Raw genomic sequence first — 10020 nt, forward strand, 5'->3', positions numbered from 1 at the left:
CAAAGGGGTCATGTTTAATGAGCTCATAAATGGATAACAGAGTGCTGTTACATCAATTAAATGTAAAATGAGAGAAAATATCTTGCATTTTGTGCACCATTAACTTAAACAGTCACCACTGGATCTGATTACTCTTTGTTTTTGATTCAATCTACTGATTTGCTCCTAATAACACACCTTTGCCCTTCCTGTACATTGACATGCTCTGAAAATAATGTTTCTCTTTAAATTCTTAGCAAAAGGTGAAGCTTTTTTTCTGGTCTAATTGCTCAACTTGGCAAAATGCAGAGCAGAAAGAAATGTAAATCTGTGTGGGAGCCAAAATAAGGCTGTGTGTTAATGCCAACTCTACACCCGACCAAAAACAGCAGTTCATTGGCAGTCAAGGGGTTTCTGATGTAATGACGAGCTGTCTCAATGCTCTGCTTTTGTATACTTAGTAAACATTTTTGTCTGTACGTCTTCCTGTGGTTATGACAACAATTAGGAGTGTAGGAATAGTTTGAAAAGTGGAAAGGACCTGTGTATGCATATATATAGAGAGACTGTGTCTGTTCCTCGCATTATTAGATCAAGAAACAAACGTACTGTGTGCTCCAGAAATAATCTATTAAGAATTAAACCAGAAAAAACACTAAAAAGTGAAAATACAAATTTCATAAAGTTTGGTCTCCTAAACATCAGGTCACTAGCACCTAAAGCACTTATCATAAATGAAATAATAACAGATAACAATCTTAATGCACTCTGTCTCACTGAGACCTGGCTGAAACAAAATGACTATATTAGTTTAAATGAAGCAACTCCTCCAGGATTCCTATATAAACATGAGGCTCGTCAAACTGGTCGTGGTGGTGGAGTCGCGTCAATCTTTAGTGATATTCTTAATGTTAATCAGAGAAACTGACTTATGTTTAGCTCCTTTGAAGTATTAGTGCTTAATGTTATGCTTTTCAAACACTATGCAAAAACCTGTTATCTCTTGCTCTAATCACCATATATAGACCCCCAGGACCCTATGTCAATTTTCTAAACGAGTTTTCTGATTTTATCTCTGACTCACTAGTTAAAACTGATAAAATACTAATTGTAGGAGACTTTAACATCCACATAGATGACGCTAACGACACATTAGGGCTCGCGTTTATGGACTTACTACATTCACTAGGGATAAAGCAAAATGTTATTGGTCCAACCCATCACTTAAAGCATACACTAGATCTAATTCTGTCTTATGGAATTTAGGTCATTGATGTAGACATTATACCACAAAGTGATGATATTACAGACCACTACCTCTTACTATATAGCTGTGTTTACCTGAAATTAGCAGATCTGCTCCGATATATCGCCCTAGTAGAACTATTGTTCCATCCACCAAAGATGAATTTATAAATAACTTACCTGATCTTTCTCTACTTCGAAATGCACCCGCAAATGCAAATGACCTTGATGTAGTAACCAGCTACGTGTGTGTTGGATCCAATTCCAACAAAATTACTAAAAGAATTGCTACCTGTTATAGGAGAACCTCTTCTTAACGTTATCAACTCTTCTTTATCTTTAGGCCATGTTCCAAATCCTTACAAGTTAGCTGTTATTAAATTTATTATTAAAAACCACAACTGGACCCCAGCAACTTAGCTAATTATAGGCCTATTTCAAATCTTCCATTTATGTCTAAAATACAAGAGAAAGTTGTTTCTGCTCAATTATGCTCCTTTCTGCAGACGAACAATGTTTTTGAAGTGTTTCAGTCAGGTTTCAGGGCTCATCACAGTACAGAAACTGCATTAGTGAAAATAACCAATGATTTACTCTTAGCTGCTGACCAAGGGTGCATCTCGCTATTAGTTCTACTCGATCTTAGTGCGGCATTTGACACCATTGACCACTGTATCCTCATTAATCGCTTAAAGTCTACAGGTGTCCAGGGACAGGCTCTACAATGGTTTAAGTCATACTTAGCTGACGTTACCAGTTGACCGCCCAGTAAAATACAGGGTGCCTCAAGGATCAGTTTTAGGCCCTTTGCTGTTTACAATATACATGCTACCCTGGGAGACATTATTAGAAGACATGGGATCAGCTTTCACTGCTATGCAGATGATACTCAATTATATATTTCAACTAAACCTGACGAGACGTCTAATCTGTCCAAGCTAACTGAGTGTATTAAAGATGTTAAAGACTGGATGACCAACAATTATCTTCTCTTAAACTCAGACAAAACAGAATTATTACTTATTGGGCCTAAATCCTGTACACAGCAGATCTCACAACTCGACCTACAATTAGAGGGATACAAAGTTAGCGTTAGCTCTACTATAAAAGATCTAGGTGTCATATTAGACAGCAATTTAACTTTTGAAAATCCTATATCCCATGTGACAAAAACTGCCTTCTTTCATCTGAGAAATATTGCTAAGTTACGAAGTATGCTATCCATCTCAGATGCAGAAAAGCTAGTCCATGCTTTTATGACTTCTAGGCTGGATTACTGTAATGCTCTGTTTGCTCGTTGCCCAGCATCCTCTATTAACAAACTTCAGCTAGTACAAAATGCAGCTGCCAGAGTTCTGAGTTCTGACCAGGTCTAGAAAATATGATCATATCACCCCAATTTTATCCTCCTTACACTGGCTGCCTGTTAAGTTTCATATTGAACTTAAAATATTACTTCTTACTTATAAAGCTTTAAATTATCTAGCTCCTGTTTATCTAACCAACCTTCTGTCTCGCTACAATCCAACCCGCTCGTTAAGATCTCAAAACTCAGGGCTCCTGGTAGTACCTAGAATAGCAAAGTCGAGTAAAGGAGGTCGAGCCTTCTCATTTATGGCTCTTAAACTCTGGAATAGCCTTCCTGATAATGTCCGAGGCTCAGACACACTCTCGCATTTCAAACTAGATTAAAGACCTACCTTTTTAGTAAATCATACACTCAGTGCATCACATAGCGGTATGATGCATCAATGTGCTCCACACAGGTTTTTGCATCTCGTTTATATACACTAGGTTTCTCCCGAGGTTTTTTTTCCTTCCCTTTCGCCCATTGGTGAAGTTTTTTTTTCTCGCCGCTGTCACCACTGGCTTGCATAGTTCGGGACTTATAGAGCTGCACATCGATGTATTACTCTTCAGCGTTCGGACTCTCAGCAGTGAATATTAAAACACACTGAACTGAACTGAACTAATCTGAACTGAACTTCAACTCTTGAAGAGTTCTCAAGAACTCTTGGAAACTGAACTGACACTGTTTCAATTCACTATGATCTTCTATGTGAAGCTGCTTTGACACAATCTACATTGTAAAAGCGTTATACAAATAATGGTGAATTGAACTGAATTGAACATCACATGTCCTGTGGATTCTATAGTCTTAGAGTATAGCATATTGCATGTGTTCAGTGCTAAGCAGGTTTAAAAAAAACATTAAACACTAAGAGCAGAAATATCAGTTAGCTGTGTTCCATTTAGATCAATTAAACCAGCTTGAAAACATGACTGAGACCTGCATCTCAAATCACATTTAAAGACAATGATAAAACCAGTCGACCACTTCTGACTGGACCGCAGCTCTGCTTCTTCATTCGTTTGGCCAGAGGACAACTTGTCACCATAACAGAGCTCATTTTCCCCAAGATTGCTTCATCAGTTGGTGGAGTTTTGGTTTCTTGCCACTGTTGCCTTTGACTTAGTTCAGGTCAGCAGACATTTGTGTTGAACTGAACTAAATCATCAATGAACTACAACAACAGCAGGCGAAACTTCATTCTTTAATCAGATATGCACTGTGTTCTCTGTAAAACTGCTTTGACACAATTCACATTGTATAAAGATTACATAAATAGAAAGGTCTTGACTTGAGGTAGCTCAGGTGTGTTGATGAAGCATGTTAATAGTTTGTGCGCAGGCTTGCTTTAGTGAGAGCAGAGGGTTTGCTCTGCATGCCGTCACGTCTTCCAGACGGAGCTGCTTAACTGCGGTCTGGAGCAGCCCAGAGGAATGACCTGACGGGAGGGGAAAGTAGCTCTGCTCAGGCACCATGTAGGCAAAGTCTGAGTCCTGGAAGACCTTCGACTGAATGCAGTTCACCACTTTGAGACTGATTTTATGGAGCAAGATGGTAGCAGGAAAAGTGTTTGCAAGAATCAGAGTTGTTTTTATTTACTTATATGATTTGGTTTCAATATTATGCATAAATCATGAGGCATTTTACATTCTGCATTACAAAGTAAAATTCTTTTTGTCCTTTCTTTGACATCCTTGAAAAAAACAAACACACAGCTAAAAACCAGCCTAAGCTAGAAGTAACTGATTTTAGCTGGTCTTCCAAGCTGGCCAGCCTGACTAGTTAGGACCAGCTTAGACAGTGGCTAAAACCTGCTACGACCAGCTAACAAACCTTTAGTTTGTGAATCTTCCATTAAATGTGTCCTATTTTTCTTAGAGTGGATCTCATTCAAAGCCTTGTTTTCATTTTGATTAGATTTTTTGTTCTGTTGTAAGCTCTAAAATCATTTGGCATGCAGATACTTCACTGTAATGCAGTCAAGACCCATCTGGAACTGCTTTAGCTGAAAATTAATTGCAAAAACAAAATAACCTTAAAATGTTGATCAGCCAATCAGAATCAAGCGTTCAACCTTATACTACAAATAAATAAATATTACAGTACTGTGACTGTTAATGCGCAATTACAATACTGTAATTGTAATTTTAAACTGTAATGTAAATTATACAATGCTATTTTGTAAGTGCAGCTTACTGGACGTAAAAAAAATGACAAAAACGTCATGACAACAAATGTTTTAACCCTCTACGGCATGGTGTTGCCCTCAGGCAACAAACCAGTTTTTTGGCCCACAAAACCCCCATTAAATTAAATTTTTGTTTTCAAATCTTAAAAAAGTTGGTGACCAATGAAATTTGAGGTGGGTGTAGGTTTGACCTTTCTTCTGGGGGCAAAGGAGCCATTTTTGGGATCATCGACTGCTTGAGCACACTGCTAGATTTCACTTTTTAACATGTTTAAATTTAAATATCTTTAAATTAATATGGGAAAAAGCATGTTTGATTGAATAAAGACACTTTTTGTTATTATCCATATACTATGGCATTCTATGGATGGAAATGTGCAGAAATGTATAGTTATCAAGATTGAGCAGTTAGGCTTATTCTTTCCGATGGTGAATTTGAAGAGTCTCATTAGCAGCTATGTTTCTATTCAAAGATGCAAATTAAACTTGCAAAAAAAGCCACAGTTCTGCACAGTTTATCTTTAACCTTGATTAAATAAACCTGATTAAACTAATTTAATTCTTCAGGCTTGTTTGAAACCTACAGGTAAGTGTGTTGAAGCAGGGTTGGAACTCTGCAGTGCTGCGGCCCTCCAGGAACTGAGGTTGATGTGCATCTGGATTCAGCCCACTTGATGGTCATACATAGACAGGAAGATACAGAGTACCAGGATGCAAAGGTTCAACTATAGGAGGGTGCCCTTCAGTATTGCTGTGGGGTACCGATTAAATGTGCTTATTTACCAGTCTTTATTATTAATTGTGGAACCTCAAAAAGCAGTTGTTGATGGGTGTAAAGCTGAGGTGGGTGCCACATTTTCATCACTTGGCTTTAGGTCAGGGGTGCCCAAACTCTGTCCTGGAGGGCTGGTGTCCTGCAAAGTCTAGTTTCAGAATTTAGTTGCCAACCTGCCAATAAGTTTCTAGTATGCTAGTTAGAGCTTGAGTAGTTGTTTTAGGTGTGTCTAATTGGGGTTAGAGCTATACTCTGCAGGACACTGGCCCACCAGGACCAGGTTTGGGCACCCCTGACCTAAAGCCAAGTTATGAAACTGTAGCACTCACCTCGGCTTCACATTCACCAACAACTGCTTTCTGAACACACAATACCCCACTCATAGAAATTTTATTTTATTGTTGAAGTTACGCCCTGTGTGGCTCGGAGGATGAAAAGGGTTTAACATAATTATGACAACCCAATATTTTAAGAATTCCCCTGTGATGTTAGCTGCTTTGAATAGACACAGACAACAACGTGGCAAAAAAATGTGGTTTGCTTTATTACAATAAAGATAAAGAAAAAAAATGTAAATCACCCAAAATATATTTACAAATGTGTACAATAAATGCAAAACGAAGTAAACAACAAACCTGATAGAAGGAAGGAAAATAAGCGGTGCCAAATCAAAGAAAATAACCAATTAAACACCCGCTAACTAATCCCTCCCCCACCTCTAAATAACTAAAGATAAATATGTAAGTAGAAAAAAAAACATCTTCGGCGTCACACGCCCCTTACTCAACTGCACTCACTGGAACAAACATACACAGAATAGCACCCGCTTCTAACCTACTGGATTAACAGAGAATCAACTACATGTGTAAAAATGTAAGTCACGTGACAAACTTCACTTTCACTTCCCTTTTAGTACATTTAAGCAAGTTTAGGATAGGACGTTCTGAACGGATGTACAATTCACAAAAAAACTCTTTAAAACGCACCACAGAACAAGATAGGCACAAATGTCACGCAAACAAACAGCAGCAACAAGGATCCCCCTCTAATCTGGGTTGAGTCATCACTGGAGTGCCTAAATAACCCATCCTCTTCTGATTGGTCCACTTGGTAGAACTCTGCCAACCAATCGGAACACCTAGATTTCAGAAGAACAGCAGACAGCAAATAAAAAACAGAAAGGGGAGGAGGGAACAAGAGAGCAACACCCCCAGGCATGTAACAGTTGAACAAATGAGAAGCTACTCAGGGTAAAAAAAAAAAAATCACTTTTATTAGGGGTTTAAACAGTCGTGTGGCAACAGTCTCTGAATATAACCAGATTCTAAGGTGTAAAGATGTATTCATTTTATTTTTTATAATCACACTTCATAAAAAGAGTTTGAAGAAACTCTTCAATTGCCATTCTCCCTTTGTATGTGTAATCAGAGGAGAAAAGCCCCACCCACCAGTGATAATCTCTAACTTGAGCCGCGGTCACACTGCACTATTCGCCCCATAGACTTCCATACGCATGAGAATGCGACAGACTGAAACGCCTATTTGAAAGATCGTGCGACAAGTTTCGTGGTTCAAGTTCAAACTTGGTGAACTCTGACCTGCGGATTTGCATTATGTGACTGCGTAAGACTAATCAAAGATCAAAACATGACCTCTCTGTACAGAAAATTAAAACATGGACCAATCGCTTGCTTTTTTAAATTGTCAAATCATTTTGTTTAATCCCGCCCCTTTTCACAGCGCCGTATGACAGAATTTCACATGCTCAAACTCTAATGTGACCGCAGCTTTAGTCTTGTTGAATCTGCCACAACAGCTGCATCCCAAATGGCACACTTTATACTATGCATTTACACACTCCACAGCATAGTATATGCATGTAGTGTTGTCCCAAATGGAGCAACGTTTTTTAGTGAGCAGAAATTTAAACCCTTTCCCAGATGACGTTTGAGGGTTGCCAAATTAGCTAAATAAATTACCAAAGTACCAAATAATACCTGCCATGAGTATAACTGCATTCACCATCGGGAGGTGGTAAAATCACTCTCGTAGGAGAATTTTCCTTTCACAATACAAAATTAATAAAATAATCTGACATCAGTGCCCGAAAGCTATGGCCTTTCTGCTACGTGAGCAAAGCTGTGACCATTGAGTGCGTGAACTGTCCAACATTCCACACTTCTTTTTAATGGTTGAATAAGTGCATCATCAGGGTAATTAAAGTGCACTTGTTCTTTTTAGAATAAAATGATTATTTCAATGTGAAAGCACTATTACACTATTTACACTTCAAAACTGTGTAGAATAGTGCACAAGTATGTGATTTGGGACACAACATATGTTTACAGATAGATATTTGTAGCTCCGCCTTCTTTTGAAAAGAAGGCTGAGAGCACATCCTCATTGAATTTAAAGTGACAGTTGCCAATATGGGAGAGTTAGGATAAAAGCTTAAAAGAGGCAGATTTAAAGAGTTGTAAAACATTATTTGTGGGGTATTTTAAGCTGAAACTTCACATACACACTCTAGGGATGCTAGAGACTTATTTTACATCTTGTAAAAGGGGGCATAATAGTCTCCCCTTAAAAAAAAAAAAAACATTCAATTGGAGTAATCTGGGGTTAAATAGTAGCATTAAAGGACACCTATGATGAAAATCAACAATTGTAAGCTGTTTGGACCAATGACTGTAAAAAAATATGGACAAAGCGACATTGCCTTTTCCCATTGAACACTTTGAAGGCAAAATGCTGTCACAAAAACTGCTGAAATTGGAGCCTGGGTATGCGCAGAAAGGACTACCGGATGAAGCCAGAGGCAGAGCCGCGGAATCAAGCTTCCAACCAAACGCTTGTACGTCAAATCAACCACACCCCCTGAATTTCTCATTTGACCACCCATATCTGCACTGCAACAAAGGCTCGCTAATATAAATATAAGCACTTACATTTAAAAACATGTAATAATTAGTGCTGTCAAAATTAGCGCATTAACGCATGCGATTAATTTGAAATAGTTAACGCGTTAAAAAAAATGTAACGCAATTAACGCAGTTGGAGGTTTTTTATTTCCAGTTGTGGTTGACGTGTGTTCAACATGCAAAGAAATATGGATAAGACCAAGGAAGCACTTTTAGAAGGAAATTTTCAGTATAAAACAATTAATGTTGCATCACCACGCTATCCAGCATTTCCTCCAGAGTTTCATGTATTTTCAGATGTTTCATTTTTAATCTTTCGACTTTAACTGCAGTTTGGCAGTTTCACTTTCATTCAGCAACATATTGTTCTTGCCCCGTGACAATTATTGGATGAGAATGTAATGTAAGGACTGCTGGAAGAGTGTTGTTTTTATGGAATTTGATACTGCATGCCAAATGAAAAGAATAAACCTCCACATTTCGTGACTACGGTGGTCCTTTAAGGTAATCAAAAATCACTGTTTACATGATAAACTCTTAATCAGAGTATTATCTCAATCATATTAAAATCGGAGTGTCCATGTAAATGCACTCAGTGAAAGCGCCAGATGATGTCGCAAGCTTTCAAACACAGTGCATTCCTTCGCCTTTAAAGAGCACCTAGTTTACCCCTTTTTTTAGATTTAATATTAATATCATGGTTCTTTAGATTGTGCCAGTTTAGGTTCAGTTCAAAACACAATTCAGATTTTTTATTATAATGTGTTTAAAAGTGTAATTTTAGGGACGTGTAGACAGGTCGTTGTTTTAGGGGTGTGTTGCTTCTCATGAAAATTAGTTTCGACTTCCCTCCCAACTTAATAAGGGGGCGGAGCCAAGAGCTCCCTCGCTTTGTGTTTGTCAACAGACAGGCAGACAGAGAGAAGCAACATGAGTGAGAGGGCCCGCATTCAGCCGTACATGTACGACTCGGACACAGACCAAGCAGAGACTACAAAATCATTTGTGTCTTTGTATAGTTTTACAGCCAACTGTGTGCTAGTTTAAAGTGCAAAGCTTGTACACCGAGACTAATAACCACGTACACTGAATTAACTTTGACTAAGGCTATAACTAAAGGGCGTCACACACCGGATGCGTCGCTCAGAGTCGTGACACGACACACCAGACGCGTACATTCTCATGTTATTTAAAATGAAACTATTCAGATGGCGCTCTGTGACGCGGCAGAAATACTGTATGAACAGTGTCCAGAGTCGTGGCTGGGCGCCGACTTGCAGCGCCATTGTGTGTACCCTGATAGAAACCTATGTTTGGAATTCTAAAATGCATGGCACTGCATTTCTGATGTGCATCTTGCTTAAGGCAAGTTTGTTATTTCCAATCGAGGGACGCGCACGTGAGGCAACGCCTCAACGTAGTTAAAATGACCGGAAGCTTCTGTGACCAGGGGAAATGCAAACGGCTGAAGTTTAAGGAAGACGCAATGAAAAGTCCACATGTTTGCAAACCCACCTAAAGTTACAAACAATGGCGCCGATGACAGCGATCATGTGGTGAC

The sequence above is a fragment of the Danio aesculapii genome, chromosome 16 (genome assembly GCF_903798145.1).
Source record: "Danio aesculapii chromosome 16, fDanAes4.1, whole genome shotgun sequence".
NCBI lineage: Eukaryota > Metazoa > Chordata > Actinopteri > Cypriniformes > Danionidae > Danio > Danio aesculapii.